Below are 24,340 nucleotides of genomic sequence, written 5' to 3' on the forward strand. Positions count from 1 at the left end.
ACCTTTTCTCCTTTTAGCCATAGCAGCTGTTTATTTTTACACATAGGTGGGGAGGGAACCCAGGACATACCCACTCCCAACCCATCATCCAACTGTAGGCTTCACCTACGGATAGGCATCCTAGCTGCAGACGAGAGAACACTAACCAATATACAGAACCCAGTGAGACAGGGTGCAGCTACAAATTGGAGGAAGGGAGCCCACCCTCCCTAGGGAGCCCACCCTCCCTAGAAACTCCTGAGGGTATTCTCCCCATAAAACCTCGAGAATCCCTTATTTGTGTGGCCAGGACATGGCCATTGCTGTTGGATCCAGTAACTGGGGGTGGACCAGTGAGGGAGGATCACCTGGGTACACCCTGGGTTGGGCTCGGGAAAATGCCCCAGGTGAGACGCAATATGTTACCGTGAAAGAAGATGAGGAAGGAGAGATCCCTGAGACCTTTGCAGGCTGTACCACAGTTGGCCCACTTTCTCTTATAAAATCTCCTGTAGTAAAATCTACCAAACAAACCGCATCTTGGAAATCGCCTAAGAACATGAACCCCACTAGAATCGCAAACCATATTTCCCAGAAACCCTGACTTCCTGCTTTCTTCCTGAAAACTCTCAACCATTCTTTTTCATGTCCTTCTGATTATTCTTTTCCGAACACCCAGTCTACTCTGACAAAACACTACCGGTCCCAGAATCACTTGTGTTCATTTCACAATCCCAGTTATTCATGTATGCCTCACGAACAGCAACAATCCTGTCCCACCTATTATCATTTTACAAACTCCCTGTCAAATGTAACCAACAGCTACCATTCTCACAAACCCTACACAACCTGCCCTTTTGAGATTCCCACAAACCCCAGTACGAGGATTTTTTCTCCATGCAACACCTCTTTCCCTTCCGACCCTATTGGATACCCTGAAACCTCTATTACCTTCATTTTCTGACACAAATTATTTTTCTCGACATAACACAAGGACTGTTTACCTGACATGTCCCAATTCAAGAGTCAGGACAAGTCAGGCAATTAACCTAAGCCACACACACCTGAAGGCCCTTCCCTTTTTGCACAGGAATAAAAGATGGAACAGGAGAGTGCAGCATGAGCAAGTTGAGTACAGCAGACAGCACGACGAGGCGGCTAGCACGCGGCAGTTCAGAAGGAGAAAGTCAGCGGGAATCAAGAGATTGGCGAGGAGAGATGTGACCTTGCCCTTTTCGTCCCAGGCCTGCAGAACCTTTGTGGAAGAAAGCCTAAGACTGCGAACAATAGCACAAGTGTCCTGCAGCAGATGTCATCGTTACATGCAGCAAGCCTATGCTAATAAGCAGGAGCGAGGGAAGCTCCCACGCCCCTGGTATCAGCCTTGACTCCAGAGAATCCATAAGCCAAGCGGTTATACACAGCCGGTGAGTCGAGGGGTGAACCGGCAAGAACCAGGCTGTGATGAGTGAGAATCACAAAGTAGAAAGTTTTGAACCAAAGCTGATGAACTTTTGAATGAACTGTCACAAGTACAAATATTAAGGGAAGACCAGTTGCATAGGGAAACCGGCATCGTGTGGGTGCTAACTCGAGAGACTCTGCTCAAGCCCCATATGAGAGAAACTACCACTACCAGAAGGCCATAGGAGGGCCAGCAACGAAATAGGTCAAAGTGGTCATACAGAGGGTCAAACAAAATACTGCGACAATCGGAAGACTTTGATCTACAAGAAGTGTAAGAGAAAGGGAATTGAATCCCACAGTGTAAGTTAACATTGAGAAACCAAGGTAATTGAATCCCCTTAAAGTTCAAGAGAGGTCTGAGACTGACCGAAGGAGATCCAGGGGTGAAGCTATCACCCAAGCAAAAGACGTTGAGAAACTGAGGCAGTAGAAATCCTGCAAATGGCAAGAGGGGTCCGAGCCCGAGCGAGGGAGGACCAGGGGATAGCCATCACCCAAGAATATAAGAGGCAAGAGGGTTCTGAGCCCAACCGAGGGAGATTCAGGGGTGAAGCCATCATCCAAGTAGATAAAGAGAAGAGGGGTCCGAGCCTGACTGAGGGAAATCCAGGGGTGAAGCTATCACCCAAAGTTGATTGATAAAGGAACGGTGATATCATTTGAAATACGATACATGAAGGGTCAGCACCCAGAAGAGCGGGATCCTGGGGTAAACCCATCACCCAGTGAACATTGGAAACTAACTTTTCATTTGTTAAAGGAACTTTTGTTTTTGTTGTTTGAACATATCAGGCCCGAAGGCGAGGGACTTTCTAAGGAAACAAGACTTGGCCATCAATGGACCTGAGAACAGTCATCAGAACTGTTGTCTCATGCTTGAGAGACCCGAGACCGTACTGTGCTCCAAGTCTCGTGCTGAAGAGGTCCAAGACTGTACTGTGCTCCAAGCTCCATCTTATCCCGTGTCCAAAATGAAGGGAAGGGAGACCCATATTATCTAAGAACACTTCTTTCTTTTCTTGAGAACTATCCCACACCCCTTTTTATATTACTTGTGAGGTTTGGCAATAGGTTTCTTAGTATAGGCCCTTTTGTTTTGACGTGTCGCCCCTGGGACTGCCTTAATTTTCATTTGATGGTTGACTTGTGTTCCCATCTTAGATTTAGGTTTACATTAAGTGCTTTTCCAACCTGCACACAACATTCATTGTTCAATAAACACCCTTCAACTGTGATCACTTATGTCTGTCTTACTTGTTGTCACCATGAGTTCCTCACATGGGCAACACCCCTAGTGACCTACGAGTGATCCTAGTTCCATAGACTACTAGATCCAAGGGACCCTTCACCACCTTCCTACCCTCAGACCAGCAAACAAATACAGAGAGATGAGACCACTTGCGCAGACCGCTGCAATGGACTCGGCGAGTGATATAGGTCCAAAAGCAACAAGGTAAAATAGCCCTACTACTCCAACTGCTAAACCTAAACTCTCCTCTCTGCATACACCCCTCAAACGCTAAACAAACACTACCACGTCCTTGTGCAGCAATCTGCACCCACTTCACCACACTGCAACAACAAAACAAACCACACAAAGTCTCAAACAACAGCCGATTCATAATCCACACCCTTGCTCAGCTAATGGTGCTAACCGAACTGAAGCTGCCAACAGCACATCATAATCTTCTGACTCTACCCTTGCCCTGCTATGCCCCACTAACACACGCCACCCTCTTACCTTTCATAGCCAACAGAGTACACTTGGACAACTCTGGTGGTGATAGTGTGCGGTATAAATATCCTTTAACATTAACATAGGTGCTAAAGTGGCTACGAGGAAGTGTAGTGCCGATCTACAGTCGGTCCAGTGATCAACAGGATTGTGCCTCATTGCCCCTGTTTGGGTATTTTGCGCTAAGAATGAACATTAAACATTCCCCAATTCTTCATACCATCATTAAGAACCCCATTAAATCCCACAACATCCACCATACTCAAACACCACCCCAACAGCAGAAAACGCCCCCTTCCCCACCCAGCCTCCCAGAATCAAACTCCCACTCCTGATCCAGCCTCAGTCTCCATGTACAATGACCCCCAGCCTTTCCTAACTTGTGCCTTGATTAACGCTCACTCCTTCCCTACCATGAACTAGATATACATGACCTCATGACCAATAACAACCTTGATGCACTGGCCATCAGGCATCTGGCTTCATGAAGCATCTGGCCCTGCTCTATCCATAGCTATACCCACAAGATATACCATCCTACAGAATGACAGAACCACCTCTAGGGGAGGTAGAGTCGCTATGATTGTAAGAGAATCCATTCCTCTCAGACAAGTTGACACATCCATTGATGGGAATTCTGATCTTCTCTCTCGCAACTTCTCACCATCCCCTACAAGCATGATCACCATGCATTCAATCTATCGCCATCCTGGCCCTTCCCCAAACTTTGAGCAAAACATACTGCATATTCTCCAGGATAACCTCAAAGCCTCATCAAAAATCATCCTGCTATGTGGCTCCAACCTGTGCCTCCACAACCCTAATGATCTACCCTCCAAATCGTTTCACCCAATGCATCACCAACCCCACACAAAACAAAGGCTGAACACTGGATTGGATCACAGACCACATCTTCCACATCTCCTCAAGCGCCAATACACCCTGTCCATGGTCTGACCACCATATTATTAATTTCTCCATCACACAACCAAATAAGCCTACAGCACCACCTAATCCACTCCTGCCGGGTCTCTCACTAGAAGCTCACGGAAAGTCATCAGAGACAACATCTGACCCCTCATCGATACTCATCACCTTCAGGCTCCCTGAGACACTGCTACTACCGCACTACTGCTTACCCACACCTCTACCCTATCCAAAGCAGTTAACACACTACCCCTCGAGTACCTCACAGGGCAAAGCTGGTCAGACATTCAAATTCTTGGTTCACCGCTGACCTGTTAGATCTACGCACCCTGAAAAGACAAGCCCGGTTAACTTTGCTAAAAGAACCCACCATCTCTACAAAACAGAGATTCATCAAAGCATCCAAAGAATACAAACTAGCCATAATCCCAGCTAAATGCAACTCCTCCAACATTAGAATCGGCAATGACAATTCAGATGCAAAAGACATTTTCTCCATATACAGAGAACTTTAAACCCCTGCAGCTCCACCCTCAACCATGACCAAAGACAAATCCTGGTGCTCTACTATCCAAGAGGCACTCCTAGGCAAAACTGACGCCCTGAATAAGATGAATAAGAAAATCCTGTTTCAACCACTTGCAACAACTTCTCCCTCCTGACCCCACACCCACCACCACTCAGTTCGGCTTTAAAGAGCTATCTGAACCCAATGTCACCAAACTGATTAACAGCCTAAAACCCTCAAAACCCAAAGGTGACATATGCCCTGCACCCCTTGTCAAAGACTGTACCGACATTCTAACCCCAATCATTACCGCCATATTAAACTCTTCCTTCACTAAAAGCACTGTTCCTGCCAGCCTCAAGGAAGCTTGGGTACTCCCTCTCATGAAAAAATCCTCCCTGGACCCAGCCGTTGCCTCAAACTACAGCACTGTCCCATTTCTCTGGAAAATTCCGGACCAAGCTGCCTACCTACAAGTTCAGCAGTTCTTTGAGGACAATCACATCCTAGAGATGCACCAATCTGGGGTTCCGTCATAGGCACAGCACGGAATCTGCCCTGCATGATTTACAAAAATCAATTAGATGAGATCAGGGACAAAGGCAAGTCGGCCCTGCTCCTTCTCCTAGACCGTTCTGCAGCTTTTGACCTGGTCCCCACCAGATCCTCTGCTAACACGTCACCACTCACGCTCATTTCTCACTGTCAGCCATTGCCTGGATAGCATCTTTCCTGAATGGAAGAGTCATGAGTGTCTTCTCTGAGACCGCCAACGCCTCTCCCTCACCCATCACCTGTGGGGTGACACAAGGATCCTGCATTGCTCCAATTCTCTACAATATCTTCACCCAGCCCCTTTTCCACATCCTAGATTCTCTCAGCATAGCATACACCAATTATGCCTATGACACTCAGATATGATATGATATTATAGGTTATTTATAACACGCTTAATACCCAGAGGTTTCTAAGTGCAACCTGTGGATCGATCCTGTGGTGCTCTGCATCATCTTGCTTCCAAGGTGAACACGTTGCCCATGCGCTATCCTCCCCTGACCTTGGGCAACTACTTAGAAGACTCCAACACCTTGAACTCAATCTACACCACAATTCAGACTTCGATGGCTGCCAATCACCTCTGTCCCGACAGTGACAAAACAGACATCATGATTGTTCACCCTGCAAGTGCCCTACAGGATCTCAGTATTCAATATTCTGCTTTTATTATCGACAACTGCTCAATCCCTGTCTCAAACACTGTAAAAGACCCTAGGGGTCTCCCTAGATGCATCACTTAACATGACCAGACAAGTTAATGCCATTGCCTCCTCGGCAGCCTGCGCTACCAAGGTCCTTAATGCAGCCAGACCCTTTCTTTCTAAAAAAATAACTGCCTAACAATTGCTCGGGTTATCATCGGCTCTAAGTTAGATTACTGCAATCTCCTATATAATGGCACATCTTCCAAAAACATTGCTGAACTTTAAGTCATCAGAATAACGCCCTCAGAGTAGCCCTGGACAATCCAAAAGGAGAGCACATCTCAAGTGTTAGAAGAGACGCAAACTGCCTCCCCATTCAGAAACTGATCATTTTCTTGAAACACTGGCCCTCATTACAACCCCGGCGCTAAACCATGGCGCTATTAGCACCATGGTTGGTGCCGGTGTTGTAACGAGTCCGCCATGGTGGAATGGGGAAATACCGCCCCATTCCAAGGTTGGCGGGGCAGTATTTCCCCATTTCACCATGGCCCTTCCCCATTCCCATTTTCGCCCCATAGGGCTCAATGGGACTGGGGAAGGCGCTAAGTACGGTACCGCAAATTGCGGTACCGTAATTAGCACCGAGGTCCCTTTGCGGCACCCTACTTTAACGGCTGGTAAAACCAGCCGTTAAGGTCGAGTCCCGCAAAGGGACCTCATAATTAGGCGTTAAGGTTTTAACGGCGCTGACACCTTTTACGGCGCCGTTAAACCCTTAACGTCAGGGTCGTAATGACCCCCACTGTCTGTCACCCACAAGTGCCTGTCTGACACCGCACCACCTTGCCTTCCCAAAAGGATTGCCAAAGCACACAAGACTCACTAGGACCCCCTACACCGACAAGCTTGGAGTTCCCAAAATGAAAATATGCAAAGCCGGAGCTTCCGGCTTCCCCTACCTTACTGCTACTCTCTGGAACGAGCTCCCACCCTCTTTGAGGGCGGAGAAATGCTACTGGATATTCTGCAAAGCATTAAAATCTCAGCTCTTCACTCCCCAATCTCAGCTCCTTCAATCCCCACTTCAGGCCAGTCAATCGTGTTTCCATATGTTTTTCTGATAACTACCATCGTGCTACACCGGTCTTACGTGTACCTGTATGTAATACATTAGCCTAACATGTTATGCTGTAGGATTATCGCCAGTGGGCATGATTCTGTATGTCTACGTGATTACGGCCATCAGGACATACCTACTCTACTCTGTTTCCGTATGTGACTGGGCCTGCTCCACACTAGCGAGGCTAGTATTTTTTACCTGCAACAGCGCCTCAATGCCTACGGGTTGTTTGTATGCTTTACAAATGAGAAAAAAAATGAATTCAAATTAAACAAATGCATGTATTTACATTCAAATATTTTGAATAGGACACGCATTTCAACCTTTTGTGCAAAACAGGCCTATGTTACGATTGGGTGTGTTTATAAAATCATCTAGCACAAAAAAATGCCTTTGAAAACGTTATAATATGTGGGATGCTGACAGACAGTACATCTAACAGTGGCGGCTGCTATAATAGGGCGGCCGGGCGCCGCCCCCCCAGAAAAAGAGAGAGAAGCTAAAAGATTCAATCAGAGAACTTCTCTGATTGAATCTCTTTTAGCCTAGATGCTGCTGCATTTCCTTTGCCAACAGCGCGGGGGCGCTGTGGCAAGGAAACAATCAGTGTTCAGTGTGTGTATAGCCGCCCGACCCGGCAGCGGGGCGCGTCCCAATTTAGTATTTTTTTTTTTATAGTAGAGGGCGTGGAGCTCGTAGCTACACGCACTCTACGTAGCCCCTTTAATTAGAGGCCTGGCGGGGCGCTTCAGGGGTGGCCCCGCTAGTGCGCAAACAGCGCACTTATATTATTAATCCCTCCCTCCCCTGCCATGGATACAGTATGTCATTGGCTGGCAAACAGCCAATGACATACTGTATCTACTGGCGGCGCAGGGTGTGTGCGTGCGCCTGCGCCGCCTTCACACCCGACCCTTTCTTTTCGAATCCGGATTCCCCCGCCGGCCGAACATCAGCACACCGGAGAGGAGTGCTGCTGCAGCACCAGGCCACACCAGCCCACCAGCCCAGCAGCGACGCCGCGGACCCGCTGTAAGTAATTTGTGCGCACTGCGCAGCGTTCGTTTGTTGTAACTTGTTTTTTCACTCCCGAGTCCCGACTCCGAGTCCCCGGCCCGGGCCCAAACTAACAGAGAACTTCTCTGTTAGTTTCGGCCCGGGCCGGGGACTCGGAGACTCGGAGTCGGGAGTGAGTCCCCCCCCGCCGGGCCCAAACTATGTGGACCACTTTCCACTACAGGGCCCAGCAGGCAGGCCCAGTCACTCAACACTGAACGACGTGTAGGCTTAGGCTAGGCCTACACGTCGTTCAGTGCTGCCGAGCTGAGTGACTGCCTGCTGCCGTCAACTTACTTAAGGCGAGCCTTGGTGGTAGCGGGGCCCGCTACCACCAACGCTCGCCCCAAGTTGGGCATCCACGGCACGGACCGGGGGGCTGAACAAAGTAGGCCCAGGCGGCCCCCGCCTTGGTGGTAGCGGGAGCGGCCCACCAGGTAAGAAGGGCACTGGGCAGACAAGGCAGGAGTCGGGACTTGAAAGGCTGCAATCAGGGCAGTTGTGCGGGATGTTTGCACTGCCGCCACACCCAGATGCAATGGTTGCCCTAGCTAATTTCCCCCGTGCTGTCCCAGAGATGGGAGCAGAGTGTCTCAGACAAGTGCACGTGGATAGACGGGAAGGGCTGATATAACTGTCTATTGTGTGTCTTATGTCACAGCACTGCTGTTGCCTGAGTAGCCACACCGAAAAAGAAACTCCTTTTCAAAGAATGACTGCGAGCCTCCATGATAGTATTATAGGGCCCCATCCTGGGGCAACTACAGGACTACTGGCGTCTCCACTTGGGAATTGAAGGCAAAGTGAGGAATAAAGCTATCCCGCACCCTGCCACTCTGTCCCCAACACACACACAGACTCACAGAGCAATGACCCTCTTTTATCATTCACAAAGGCTGTGGTGCCCCTTTCATGCTCTGCCTCAGACAGCAGCATTGCCTATCTGTGCTGTCGGTCATGGGCACCCCTGCACCATTTCCATCAGTGAAGCCCCTGATGGGCCACACTTGCAGTGCTCCCAATCAATACCCTCTCCCTGACAGAGCTACCTACAGTAGTTGCGCTGGTGTGTGCAGGCAGGCAGCCTGGCATTGCAAGCAAATCTGCACACTTAGGGACTGTTAGAGGCATGGCTTGCCATCGGCGTGCCCATTCTGGAGAAACGTTATCATTTTACTGTAGAGCAGTAAAGGTTTATACGAACGCATTCCTGCCTCCATATAAGGGGGGTGCTTGCGACACACTGACAGCAGGAGCTTTGCCCTCCTTTCCATACTTGACCCGAGTGACATGCAGAGCGGTGGCAGGGAAGGACAAAGACAATATGCGGGGCCTGTGGCTGCACAATTAACAAAAGCCCAGCAACTACTAATGTAGAGCATTTCATTGTTAGAAAATGCATTCCTATGCATACATTTTTGGGCAATTGAAATCGTGAAGTGTTAGCACCTGCATGTCAGGGGAGCGATTTATGGGTAGGGTTGGAGGACAAGACAGCTCATTCTCACAGCAGTTCTTGTGCAGTTTCAGACAAGGAGAGACTTAATTGCTTATAACATTGAAGCTGCACCAGAATAGCCTCATTCAAAGTGTAAAAAAGTTAGAAGACCCCACACAAGTAAGTTTGCCACTCTCCCACAATCTCTGAATCTAGTCTCTCTGCCAACATTTGATGGGTCAGCTCCCTCACACCTCCCATCCCCATAACTTTAGTCTTGGTGCACCCAGGGACGGTGATGGGGCCTTTCAACCTTTTCAAATAAAAGGTGCCTGAGCCTCAGGAGGGTCCCCCATCAACTGCCCCCATGTTGCCAGTCTGTGATCTTGAAACACTGCAATATATATATTTCTCAATTTATTTGAACGTTATTTTTATTTCTCCGGCTTTAAATGTGCCCTTTGCAGTGCCGGCATTACTAGCTGCGTTTTCTCTATCCACGGGAGACACAGAGGTATTACCACTTCATTGCCTTCTAACACTGGTTCCTCCAGATCATCCCCTTGCTGGCAAAGGAGAGTTTAGAGCTTTTCAGTGGGCAGTTAGTGTTTAAGCTCCCTGCTGCTGGATGGCCGTCTCGTTATAATCAGCAGCTATTAGCTTTATCTTTGTCGCCAATGGATAATAAAGTATCATTATTAATACCGGAACCCTAATTCTTTTAGTTGGTTAGGCAGTAAATTGTACATTTTGGAAGCCATAACTCCCAAAATTTCCTGGGGGGCAAACCACCACGCACTCTGCTTTACGTGGGTCGGGCTCGCTCGCTTACATATTTGTCCCGCAACAGTTCTGCCCCACCACCTTTCAAAGTCACCAGCCGCCACTGACATCTAAGCCCTACAGAGAGCACTTTATCTGCTGACAGTCATTCGGTGCAGATCACCCAGTCCAATGGGTGCACCTTAGAATAATGACACTAAACTATAACAATGTTACAGCTTCTAGTGACATCAGAACAAACACGGCGATCAATGCCACCTCCCAAAGTGTTGCACCGCATTTTATTTTACCTGCACCTTGCCGGATGTTGCCGTTCACGGCTCGGCATGTGCTCGACAAATAATCAAAAGAACACAAATACAAAATGAAAAGCCTTATCTAGAAACCCCTACCCTGTCATGAATGTGTGAGGGAGAAATTGGCATGGGTTATTTTTGAGACATTCTTTAACATTTTTGGGATTAGTTCTTCCATTTCATCCTTGATTGGGTGTCCAGTAAACTCCCCCTGACCTCTTATATATCACCCCAGTTTAGCACGTTCCCCTAAGAGCTCTATAAGGTTTGGGAGGGCAGAGGCAAACTGTTTTTTGTTAATGTCACCAAATTTCATTAAAAGTGAGTTTGCGCCTGTTTTTTCTTCCTGAAAAGCAGGTGCTCCCAACATTATGCGCACCCCTTTGTATCCAGCTTCAATGTTGTCCCCCAGAAGCCCCTCCTGGGCCGTGTGCTACATCACATCCCCCATCTTTCCCGCCAGCTGCATATAGATGTCAATACTGCACATGTATAATCTTGTAGCACAGGAACATACTCCAGAAGCCTGTCCTTTGATCTGATGGCCTGTAATGATTCATTGTCTGAGTCATCTCCTTCTGTCCTGTCACCTACCTCCCTGTGACACCTGATTAAAGGCCCGCATTGCAAGTCATCTATGGCATCGGTGCAGCACCCCATTTCTGTTACACACACCCTCGCCCAAGTTCCTGTGTAGTCCTCTGGTATGTTACTCCAGCTCCCCCCTGCCTCTCACCTTCAGGATGCTCCTACTACTCCTGTTCTGGCCGCCTGTTCCGCCCGGCTCTGCAGTTTCTGGCTGGTTTTCCTAGTTCACTCCCCTGGCAGTTCCGTTTTCAGAGCTGTTTTTCCCGAGCTTGCTGGATATCCAGTCTTCAGAGCGCATCACCCTGATGGACCAGTAGTTTACCACGTGAGTGACTTGCACGGGTTGCTTTTCAGGCCATTACTGGATCCAGAAACCTCGTTAATGGACCTCGATTTGCATAGGCCATTAACTTAGAATCTGGGGCATTAATGGTCCGCAGACGACCCCACAGAGGCGGGTTAAGAAATTATTTTTGAAAGCCAAGCTCTCATTTTAGATTCCATATTGTGCAGGAAGTTACTCACTATGTCTTGGAGCACAAATTAACAGGACGATTCATGGAATGAATGTGCGCCGAAAATTTCGGCGCAAGCATGCGAAAAAGTTCGAATATCGCAGGGAAACGAGCGCACATCTATTCATGGAAGTTCGTGCGCGAGTAAAATCAGGGATGTGCGCTGAAAAAGTGCATGGCGCACGCCGGCGCACAAGTCATCTAACAGCGTGCGCTAAGGCCACAGCCAGAGCGCACATAGCGCGGCGCACATAACAAAAGTAGGCGGAACACGGGGCGTAACACTCGGAATGGGGAACAACTCGTGAAAATGTGGGCGTCACGGGGGAAGTACAGGAGGCAAGTGCGCGGAACGCCCACACGCTCGCCTATAACACGTATTCATGGAATCGAATAGGGCAAACCCAAACCCGTCCACCACACGAAGGCAGGCGGTAGCGTCCCTGCGCTGGAAAAAAATGTGCGGCAAAATGTGCGCTAACAAAAAGCGCGTATATACAGCTCTGATGAATGTCCCATACCATGGTCCCCTAGGACAAATGACGTGCCAAGGGGTACGCGACAAACAGCGACATCCGCTGTGTGAAAAATTAGCTTGTGCGTGTATTTCGTGTGTGCGCGGGAAGTTTTACACACGACCCGGCCTGGGGGAGCGGGGTACGTGTATTTCAGGGGTGCGCGTGAAGTTCTACACGCGATCGTGCCTGGGGGAGCGGGATACGTGTATTCCAGGGGTTCGAAGGAAGTTTCAAACGCAATAGGCCCTGTGAGAGTGGAGTGCGTGTATTCCTGGGGTTTGCGTGAAGTTTCACACGCGATTGGGCTGGGTACATGTAAATCTGGGGTGCGCGGGAAGTTTCACACGCGATTGGCCTTGGTCGAGCGGGGTACGTGTATTTCTGGGGTGCGCGGGAATTATCACACGCGACAGGCCCTGTGCGAGTGGGGTACATGTATATCTGGTGTGCAGGGGAGTCTTACACGTGAATTGTCAGTGTGGGTCCTCCCAGGTGTTCCCTCTACACCCTCCACGGCCCCTGCAGGCAGCCCACACCACAGGGGACTTCATGTCCTGCAGGCAGCCCATCCACCATGGGCATGCCCCCAGGCAAGCCACATTGCAGCTTGCACTACTGATCACCAACGCATGACCCCATCCACCCCCACTCCCCAGCAGTGCAGGGCACCTGCCAGCAGGCCCCCACTCATGTCCCACTCATGTCCCTTTGCACCCACACTCCCCAGCAGTGCAGGGCACCTGCCAGCAGGCCCCCATTCATGTCCCCTAGCGCCCGCACCCCCCAGCAGTGTGGGGCACCTGCCAGCAGGCCCCCACTCATGTCCCCTTGCACCCCCACCCCCCAGCAGTGCAGGGCACCTGCCAGCAGGCCCCCACTCATGTCCCCTTGCACACCCACCCCCCAGCAGTGCGGGGCACCTCCCAGCAAGCCCACACTCATGTCCCATTCATGTCCCCTTGCACCCCCACCCCCCGGCAGTGCAGGGCACCTGCCAGCAGGCCCCCACTAATGTCCCACTCATGTCCCCTTGCACCCCCAACCCCCAGCAGTGCAGGGCACCTGCCAGCAGGCCCTCACTCATGTTCTCCTGCACCCCCAGCCCCCAGCAGTGCAGGGCACCTGCCAGCAGGCACCCACTCATGTCCCCCTGCACCCCACCCCCCAGCAGTGCAGGGCACCTGCCAGCAGGCCCCCACTCATGTCCCCTTGCACACCCACCCCCCAGCAGTGCGGGGCACCTGCCAGGAGGCCCACACTCATGTCCCACTCATGTCCCCTTGCAGCCCCACCCCCCCAGCAGTGCAGGGCACCTGCCAGCAGGCCCCCACTCATGTCCCACTCATGTCCCCTTGCACCCCCACCCCCCCAGCAGTGCAGGGCACCTGCCAGCTGGCCCCCACTCATGTCCCACTCATGTCCAATTGCACACCCACCCCCCAGCAGTGCAGGGCACCTGCCAGCAGGCCCCCACTCATGTCCCCTTGCACACCCACCCACCAGCAGTGTGGGGAACCTGCCAGCAGGCCCCCACTCATGTCCCCTTGCACCCCCACCCCTCAGCAGTGCGGGGCACCTGCCAGCATGCCCCCACAAATGTCCCCTTGCACACCCACCCCCCAGCAGTGCGGGGCACCTGCCAGCAGGCCCCCACTCATGTCCCCGTGCACACCCACCCCCCAGCAGTGCGGGGCACCTGGCAGCAGGCCCCCACTCATGTCCCCTTGCACCCCCACCCCCCAGCAGTGCAGGGCACCTGCCAGCAGGCCCCCACTCATGTCCCCTTGCACACCCACCCTCCAGCAATGCGGGGCACCTGCCAGCAGGCCCCTACACATGTCCCCTTGCACACCCACCCCCCAGCAGTGCGGGGCACCTCCCAGCAGGCCCACACTCATGTCCCACTCATGTCCCCTTGCACCCCCACCCCCCGGCAGTGCAGGGCACCTGCCAGCAGGCCCCCACTAATGTCCCACTCATGTCCCCTTGCACCCCCAACCCCCAGCAGTGCAGGGCACCTGCCAGCAGGCCCTCACTCATGTTTCCCTGCACCCCCACCCCCCAGCCGTGCAGGGCACCTGCCAGCAGGCACCCACTCATGTCCCCCTGCACCCCCACCCCCCAGCAGTGCAGGGCACCTGCCAGCAGGCCCCCACTCATGTCCCCTTGCACACCCACCCCCCAGCAGTGCGGGGCACCTGCCAGCAGGCCCACACTCATGTCCCACTCATGTCCCCTTGCAGCCCCACCCCCCCAGCAGTGCAGGACACCTGCCAGCAGGCCCCCACTTATGTCCCCTTGCACCCCCACCCCCCCAGCAGTGCAGGGCACCTGCCAGCAGGCCCCCACCTCATGTCCCACTCATGTCCCCTTGCACACCCACCCCCCAGCAGTGCAGGGCACCTGCCAGCAGGCCCCCACTCATGTCCCCTTGCACACCCACCCCCCAGCAGTGTGGGGCACCTGCCAGCAGGCCCCCACTCATGTCCCCTTGCACCCCCACCCCTCAGCAGTGCGGGGCACCTGCCAGCATGCCCCCACATATGTCCCCTTGCACACCCACCCCCCAGCAGTGCGGGGCACCTGCCAGCAGGCCCCCACTCATGTCCCCGTGCACACCCACCCCCCAGCAGTGCGGGGCACCTGGCAGCAGGCCCACCCTCATGTTCCACTCATGTCCCCTTGCACCCACACCCCCCCAGCAGTGCAGGACACCTGCCAGCAGGCCCCCACTCATGTCCCACTCATGTCCCCTTGGACCCCCACCCCTCCAGCAGTGCAGGGCACCTGCCAGCAGGCCCCCACTCATGTCCCACTCATGTCCCCTTGCACCCCCACCCCCCCAGCAGTGCAGGGCACCTGCCAGCAGGCCTCCACTCATGTCCCCTTGCACACCCTCCCCCCAGCAGTGCGGAGCACCTGCCAGCAGGCCCCCACTCATATCCCCTTGCACACCCACCCCCCAGCAGTGCAGGGCACCTGCCAGCAGGCCCACACTCATGTCCCAGTCATGTCCCCTTGCACCCCGGCCTCCCCAGCACTGCAGGGCACCTGCCAGCAGGCCCCCACTCATGTCCCACTCATGTCCCCTTGCACCCCCACCCCCCCAGCAGTGCTGGGCACCTGCCAGCAGGCCCCCACTCATGTCCCACTCATGTCCCCTTGCACACCCACCCCCCAGCAGTGCACGGCACCTGCCAGCAGGCCCCCACTCATGTCCCCTTGCACCCCCACCCCCAGCAGTGCGGGGCACCTTCCAGCATGCCCCCACACATGTCCCCTTGCACACCCACCCCCCAGCAGTGTGGGGCACCTGCCAGCAGGCCCCCACTCATGTCCCCTTGCACACCCACCCCCCAGCAGTGCGGGGCACCTGGCAGCAGGCCCACACACATGTTCCACTCATGTCCCCTTGCACCCACACCCCCCCAGCAGTGCAGGGCACCTGCCAGCAGGCCCCCACTCATGTCCCACTCATGTCCCCTTGAAACCCCACCCCCCCAGCAGTGCAGGGCACCTGCCAGCAGGCCCCCACTCATGTCCCACGCATGTCCCCTTGCACCCCCACCCCCCCAGCAGTGCAGGGCACCTGCCAGCAGGCCCCCACTCATGTCCCCTTGCACACCCTCCCCCAAGCAGTGCGGAGCACCTGCCAGCAGGCCCCCACTCATGTCCCCTTGCACACTCACACCCCCCAGTAGTGCGGGGTACCTGCCAGCTGGCCCCCACTCATGGCCCCTTGCACACCCACCCCCCAGCAGTGCGGGGCACCTGCCAGCAGGCCCCCACTCATGTCCTCTTGCACACCCACCCCCCAGCAGTGCGGGGCACCTGCCAGCAGGCCCCCTCTCATGTCCCCTTGCTCCCCCACCCCCCAGCAGTGCGGGGCACCTGCCAGCAGGCCCCCACTCAGGTCCCCTTGCACACCCACCCCCCAGCAGTGTGGGGCACCTGCCATCAGGCCCCTACTCATGTCCCCTTGCACACCCACCCCCCAGCAGTGCGGGGCACCTGCCAGCAGGCCCCCACTCATGTCCCCTTGCACCCCCACCCCCCAGAAGTGCGGGGCACCTGCCAGCAGGCCCCCACTCATGTCCCCTTGCACACCCACCCCCCAGAAGTGTGGGGCACCTGCCAGCAGGCCCACACTCATGGCCCACTCATGTCCCCTTCCACCCCCACCCCCCAGCAGTGCAGGGCACCTGCCAGCAGGCCCCCACTCATGTCCCCTTGCACACCCACCCCCCAGCAGTGTGGGGCACCTGCCAGCAGGCCCCCACTCATGTCCCCTTGCACACCCACCCCCCAGCAGTGCGGGGCACCTGCCAGCAGGCCCCCACTCATGTCCCCTTGCACCCCCACCCCCCAGCAGTGCAGGGCACCTGCCAGCAGGCCCCCACTCATGTCCCCTTGCACACCCACCCCCCAGAAGTGTGGGGCACCTGCCAGCAGGCCCACACTCATGGCCCACTCATGTCCCCTTCCACCCCCACCCCCCAGCAGTGCAGGGCACCTGCCAGCAGGGCCCCACTCATATCCCCTTGCACACCCACCCCCCAGCAGTGTGGGGCACCTGCCAGCAGGCCCCCACTCATGTCCCCTTGCACCCCCACCCCCCAGCAGTGCGGGGCACCTGCCAGAATGCCCCCACACATGTCCCCTTGCACACCCACCCCCCAGCAGTGCGGGGCACCTGCCAGCAGGCCCCCACTCATGTCCCCTTGCACACCCACCCCCCAGCAGTGTGGGGCACCTGGCAGCAGGCCCGCACTCATGTTCCACTCATGTCCCCTTGCACCCACCCCCCCCCAGCAGTGCAGGGCACCTGCCAGCAGGCCCCCAATCATGTCACACTCATGTCCCCTTGCACCCCCACCCCACCAGCAGTGCAGGGCACCTGCCAGCAGGCCCCCACTCATGTCCCCTTGCACACCCTCCCCCCAGCAGTGCGGAACACCTGCCATCAGGCCCCCACTCATGTCCTCTTGCACACCCACCCCCCAGCAGTGCGGGGCACCTGCCAGCAGTCACCCACTCATGTCCCCTTGCACCCCCACCCCCCAGTAGTGCGGGGCACCTGCCAGCAGGCCCCCACTCATGTCCCCTTGCACACCCACCGCCCAGCAGTGCGGGGCACCTGCCAGCAGGCCCCCACTCATGTCCCCTTGCACACCCACCCCCCAGCAGTGCGGGGCACCTGCCAGCAGGCCCCCACTCATGTCCCCTTGCACACCCACCCCTCAGCAGTGCGGGGCACCTGCCAGCAGGCCCCCACTCATGTCCCCTTGCACCCCCAGCAGTGCAGGGCACCTGCTATCAGGCCCCCATTCATGTCCCCTTGCACACCCACCCCCCAGCAGTGTGGGGCACCTGCCAGCAGGCCCACACTCATGGCCCACTCATGTCCCCTTCCACCCCCACCCCCCAGCAGTGCAGGGTACCTGCCAGCAGGCCCCCACTCATGTCCCCTTGCACCCCAACCCCCCAGCAGTACGGGGCACCTGCCAGCAGGCCCCCACTCATGTCCCCTTGCACACCCACCCCCCAGCAGTGCGAGGCACCTGCCAGCAGGCCCCCACTCATGTCCCCTTGCACACCCACCACCCAGCAGTGTGGGGCACCTGCCAGCAGGCCCCCACTCATGTCCCCTTGCACCCCCACCCCCCAGCAGTGCGGGGCACCTGCCAGCAGGCCCACACACATGTTCCACTCATGTCCCCTTGCACCCCCACCCCCCATATTGCCCATATTGCATCCTGGGGCATAGTGGAGCGCATATTCGGAGTGTACAATACTACAACAATATGCACCAGGAACGTATACACAGTATTGACTACAGACTGCCCAAACAGCAAATGGGAGTCCAACGTCACTGTGTAAGTTACTGTCACTTGGGCACACCCTTTGCAAGCCCATGGTAACGGGAAGCAGGAGGGGTGTGTGTCTCACAAACTCAAGCATCTAACCCAAACTCAGGACAAGCCTGCATGTGCCCAGCCGGAATACAGTGGATGCCCATGGGAGCCACACAAGGCAACACACTGTAACAAAAACTCAAAAATCAAAAATCAAAAATCAAAAATCAAAAATCAAAAATCAAAAATCAAAAATCAAAAATGGCCATGTGGGCGCCAGTGGGGGTGGGGGAGGCCACCCAGGAGGTCTGAGGACAAGGTGCACACCAACAGCCACCTGTGTGGATTTTGCGAAAAATAAACACCTCCATGGGCCCATGGCCTGCACGGCTACGCTATTGTGAGAGATTAAGAATCGCTGTGGTCACTCTCATCACCCTGTGCTGCTGCCACCACAGGAGGTGGTGGTGCTATGGGAGGCAGCCCATGCAAAGCCCTAGTTTGGTCCTCCATGGCAGCAAGCATGCAGGTGTGGAAGATATCGTTCTAGAGGAATATGGTGCGGAGATCCCCATGCACCACCTGATGTGATTCCCAGACCTCCTCCCGAGTTGCCTGCATCTCTGCTGAGAGTGTACGTGTGACCCGCTCCAGCAGCTGTTCTGTCCTCGTGACAGTGGAAGCCTCAAGCTCCACAATAGTCTGCCTGAGGTGACAGACTTCTACCCTCAGGGCTTCCCTGTGGCCCTGGGACTCTAAAGGAATGGCTTCCTGCAGAGTGTCCAGGGTAGCCCATCTGTCCCTGTTGGACGTTAACATGTCCTCCCATAGGTCTCATCATCCGAATCAACACCCGAAAAGAGGTCTGGGGAGATGCACCCAGAGACACCCCTGGAGAGAACGGTCTGCAGCAAGAGTGGGTTCTCACCCACCACCACACCCCATCCCCCACTGGTGCCCAGTCATGCCTCAGATACCTCCTGGGTCTGCACCATCTCCTCACCCTCAACAGCATCAAGTGCGTCATCGCCTGCAGAAACATCAAAGACAAAAAATGGAAACAGGCATTAGCACCATGGCACACAATTAGGCCTCACAAGCTACAGAACCAGTACTTGATTGACACATGTCCCACATGACTATAACCCTCCCATGCATGAACTGTCACTGAGTTTGAAGGGGAGGCAAATGTCAGACACTGATGACACCAAGATGGAAGAGCAACACATTAGCTGCATGCTGGCTAGCAGAGCCATCACACATTGGCCTGTGAGTGGCATGTCCAATCCACATACATGACACATGCCATCATACAGATGGCATGTACCATAGGCATGTCACATATCGTTTGACAATAGGGCTGAGAAATGCGTAGTGAAAGTGGGGGGATCGAAACAATCAGCCTGAATGAACAATGAGAAATACGGAACAATGTTGTTGCAAGATGCCACTTCAAGGGCAACTGGCGTGATATTGCACAAAAAGTCTACTGTGGGCAGAAGGGATACTGTAATACCCAAATCCAGGGGCACAGAATGTTTTGGATGAAGCACATGGTTGACCCAAACCACTCAGGCACACACACCCTCACCTGGCACTCAATCAGAACCCCTCACACACACAACATACACATGGATCACACACACATGCATGTGCACTCACCGGACAATTCCTCGTAATCTGGCAGATCTCCCACACCTTGGATCTGTTCCTCTGTGAAGTAGGTCCCAGCAACAGACTCATGTACAGTGAGTTCAATGTCCTCTTGTGGAGACCCACCTCCAGTCACCAGAGTAGCGGCATAACTTGAGGCCAGCTTTTTCTTTGCCCTGCGCTTAAGGTCATTCCAGCGCTTGTAGCACTCACCAGCTGTGCGCCTCACTAATCCAAGGGCACTTATGATGTCTGCGACGGTCTGCCAGTGTGCCTGATGTTGAGCAGGTGTGGTCTTGCACCCTGAAGTGATCAACATTTCGCTGTCATGTGCGGACACATACTGCACAATTGCATCACGTTCGGCATCATTGAAGCTAGGCTTCCTTTGCGTGCCGGACTGCGTAGCCGTGTCTGGGGTATCAGCCTGTAGTGGACGAGCACTCTTCCTCTTTTTTTTGGAAGGTGGTGGATATCCTGAGTGGCCTACACCACTCTGGACACTAGGGGCAGGAGCACTGGTGGACTGGGTCGTTGGAGTGTGGGAATGCACACTGAGCATGGGACTTGGTGCAGGCATTGGCTGAAATGTTACGTAGTCAGGGGGAACGTTAGCAAGATGGACTGGGACCAACACTGCCCTGGCTGGGAGAGTCAGAGCTGGGGTGGATGGAGCTGCAGCTGCCCCTGCAGCCTCCCCACCCTGCCTACTCGGGGCAGCAGATGACATAGCTGCCCCTGATCCACGTGGCCTGGTGACACCAACTTGCACCGCCACACGTGGCCTAGACTTGGCGACCTGGAAGTCAGCCTGGGAGTCACCCTCTGCCAGGTCAGGTGCCATAATGGGCCGGTCCAACAAGGGCTGAGCAGAGATGGTGTCAGCCATGTTTCCCTCAACTATGGGGGGGGCATGGGTGTCCCTGACTGGTCCTCCACACATGGGGGGCTAGGGGTACCCTGCAAATCCCGGCCACGTCCCATACCGCGCCCACCACGGCCACCTCTTGAGGCTCGGCCACCTTTGCCACCCTTACCGCTTGGTCGCCTCCCAACCAAGGCACTGATGTTGTTGTGCTTATGGGAGTTGCAGTAAACTATTGTCCTGGGCAATTGGGTGTCAAAGGGGTAGGGTACTAGATGGAATTCGTACCCTAGCGCTATAGCAAGGCTGTATGTGACCCATGGGGAAAGATGACGGGTCACGCAACGCACAGGCACCCCAAAAACAGAAAATAACATGCACGCAACCCCTCATAGACCACGTGCATGGAAAAAATGAACCCCCACTACGCTGTGGCACCCAGAAACACAAAAATGAATGTACGCGTGTTACACGCAGCCTACAATGACCTCTGAAGGGGTACGTGACACACGGGGCAAGCATAGTTGGTAAATACGTGCGCGACTCACCGTCTGCCTGGAAAATGAGCTTGAAAAATACGCGCGTGTGCGTGTTGGCAACACCCCTGCCAAAAGGAGAATTGTACACTGTCTGAGGTGACAGGACAAAAGAAGACGTGAACGCTGTTTGAGGAAACAGGCCCAACAGAAAATCAGAAAAAAGCTGTCAGAGATAACAGGGAGTACGAACTACAAACGCTGTGAAGTAAATCGTGTGTGAACCGACAAGAAATACAGAATTCACCCACTCGCTCTCCACGAAAAGCACGTACAAGGAAATTACGTCCTGCACGTGCCTTTTGAAGCGGCCCACACGTCCAACGTCACTTCCGCATATATGCGCTAAGGCCCTAACCTCCAATTACACTAGCTGACACTCGGACGTGCAGTTCTTGGATGTGTAACATGCACCCGGGTTCAGGGAAATGCCCGTGCGCGCACGTCACAGACGCTCTTACGCGCTAAGGGCCTTTGGTCCAATGAAATTGCGTACGCGTGCTGACGCGCTTACGCGCTAAGGGCCTTTCCTCACATTACACGCTGACGTGCTAGATTTTCACGTGCCAAAACACTCCGTATCAAGCTGGCCACGCGTTCACACACGGAACAGCATGCTCCTGCCCAGAAGGCCGAATTACTGCCCCCCAAAGCCCCGAGCACGCTCCCACCTGCCATCTGCTGCTGCCTGATTGCCTGCTGCCCACGTGCCCTGCCATTTGCTGCCTGCACGTCAGCCCGGGGTGCTGTTGCTGTGACCACCCCTGCTGGAACCGAAGACTCCCGACTGCTATTCCATCACTCCACAGCCCAGCCCCAGGACCCAGTTGCCCACCCACACCTGCCTCTGGGTTTGCCATGTTGGGCACTACATCATCTGGCACCACTGGCAACCCCCAGCCAGAAAGGCAGAGGGCCACCAGCTTCACTGCCACTGAAGTTGGTGTCCTGGTGGAGCAAGTCCTGGGGCAGTATGATGCCCTCTTCGGAAGGTCGGCCGCAGACAAGGAAGGACGGACTCGGATCTGGACGGACATCGTGACTGCCATCAATGCGGAGGGGGTGGCAGTCTGCGACTTCCAACATGTCAAGAAGCGCTGGGAGGACTTCAGGTCTAGGACCCTCAACAAGGCCCGGCGCCTCTTGAAGGCAGCGGATGCTAAGGGGCGCTGGGGCCACCTGTCAGAACATCAGATGAGGCTCCTGGAACGCATACGCCCAGTGCTCCACGTCCAGGTCCTTGAGAGGCAGACCCGTCTGGAGTCGAGCGGTAAGTGTACATGCATACTGATTGGAAGCTGTGCGTGTGGTGGTGTGCCAGTAGTGTGCAGGTTGTACATGTGGTTTTGTAGGGCATGTATGGATGTGTATGTACAGGGCTGTGAGGCTGACACATGCAAGTCCTTTCATGTGTGAGACACATGGATGGTGTATGTTTGGGTAAGCATGGAGGCCAAATGCAGTCAAAACAGTGTGAGCACACATGTTTTGATTACTGTGTATGTAAGTTGGCATGGTTGTGGTGTCACACATGGATGTTGGTTCCAGCTGCATGTATCTGCACCGTGTACATGTGCATGTGTGTGTATTTGACATGGGTGCAACAGTGATGCAACATGGATGCATGTGAGACTGATATGTAGAAGACTGATTGCCAGATGTGACATGGATGCTCATCCCATCACTGGGACAGTTGGCGGAGGTGTGCACATGCATGTAATTGTGGTGGCGTGTGTGCATGTCTAGTGCACTCCCTGTGTTTCATGTGATGTCTGGCTCACCTTTGGCTGCTCATGCTGTTTGTATGTGTATGGATGGTGCTGGCTGTTGCAATATGGCTGTGGAATAGCTCATGTGTGTGAGTTGCAATGACATGTGTGTTGGGGATTGTGATGCCATGTCTGAAGTTTGACAATGCCACTCATGTACAACTGTCATGTGTGTATGAGTCCATTGTACAGTGCCCTGATGCCTGTCTCCTATCTCTCCCTGTCTGCAGCGTCAACTGATGAAGAGGGCGGAGAAGGTGCTGTGGAGCACAGCGGCAGGGATCGCACCGCCAGCCGGAGACACAAGGCCTGGTTTCCATCTCGTCGGGGAGTGAGGAGTCCGGTGCCGTGTCTCAGGTCGCAGCTGCCGAGGGGAGGTCCAAGAAGCAGAGGTCAGAGTTGGACTCCTCGGCAGCCGAAGGGGCAGCTGAGACCCCACAGGGCCCAACGGAGGAAGATGGCACGGAGTCATCCAGGTTGGTGGGGGGTTTGGTGGAGGAGGAGGCCGTGCAAGGGACAGAGACCAGGTCTGGAGGTGGGGATTCCATTGGTGCTAGTGGTGCAGTGAAGGGGCAGCAGGTGCCTGTGTGTAATCCTGTCCCCGATCCTGTGACTGCATCATCTTGTACCAGCAGGTATACCTATATCCAGACCCGTTCTCAGGGAGGGGATTGGCTTACACCAACTGGACTTCCTCTCCCTGCGGATGTGGCTATCCGCCACCGGGTTGAGCCTGTCCTGGGTGGGGTGGCGTTGCGTCAACGTGCCATGCGAGCTGACCTGCAGTCTTTTCATGAGGAGACTGCACATCTTCTCGCATTCATCATCGGAGGGGCAGGCATCGGCCGGAGGGCAGGAGGACCCTGGACGGGAAGTGTCTTCCGTGTGGCAGCAGTTGGGCCATGCGATAGATGCGGAGCGGCAGCGGGCGGAAGAGGCACGGCTCACGATGGTCAGGGCAGAGAACTCAATGCGTAGGGCCCTGAGGCCGGCCGAGTGCCTCGAGGCCATTCGCAGGGACTTGGAGTTCCAGATGCCATTGTCCCTGCGAACCCTCGGGGCCATGGAAGAGGACCGCCTCCGGGACATCGAGCAGGAGTTCGATGATGCCCTGGCCCGGAACATCAACATGTGAGCCGTTGGACTTTCCCGCTGCCCTTGTAAATAGTTTGATAGTGTTAGGTTTCCTTTGTTTTTTTCTTTATTTTGGTTGCGCTTGGACAATGCACCACCTTTCTGTATATAGTTTTTCATTAGGTAGTATTTTTGATAGGTTTCATTTCTTCAGTTGGGATCATGGACCCTGGATTGTTCTTCTGTATATAGTTCACTATTGGATTCATCTTTTTTATTATTTTATTTCCCAATGGAGCAATGGTTTTCACTTTTGTTTTTCCCTGGGATTTCATTTTTTGAACTGTGACTTTGGACACCTTTCCTTTGGATTATGATTTGTTGTTTTTCATTATTTTCATTATTTTACGGACAGCTTTTCGTTTTTTAATTCCCTTTGTCGTTTTTGTTGGT

Source organism: Ambystoma mexicanum, chromosome 9 (assembly GCF_040938575.1).
Source record: "Ambystoma mexicanum isolate Mex_15411 chromosome 9, UKY_AmexF1_1, whole genome shotgun sequence".
Classification (NCBI taxonomy): Eukaryota; Metazoa; Chordata; class Amphibia; order Caudata; family Ambystomatidae; genus Ambystoma; species Ambystoma mexicanum.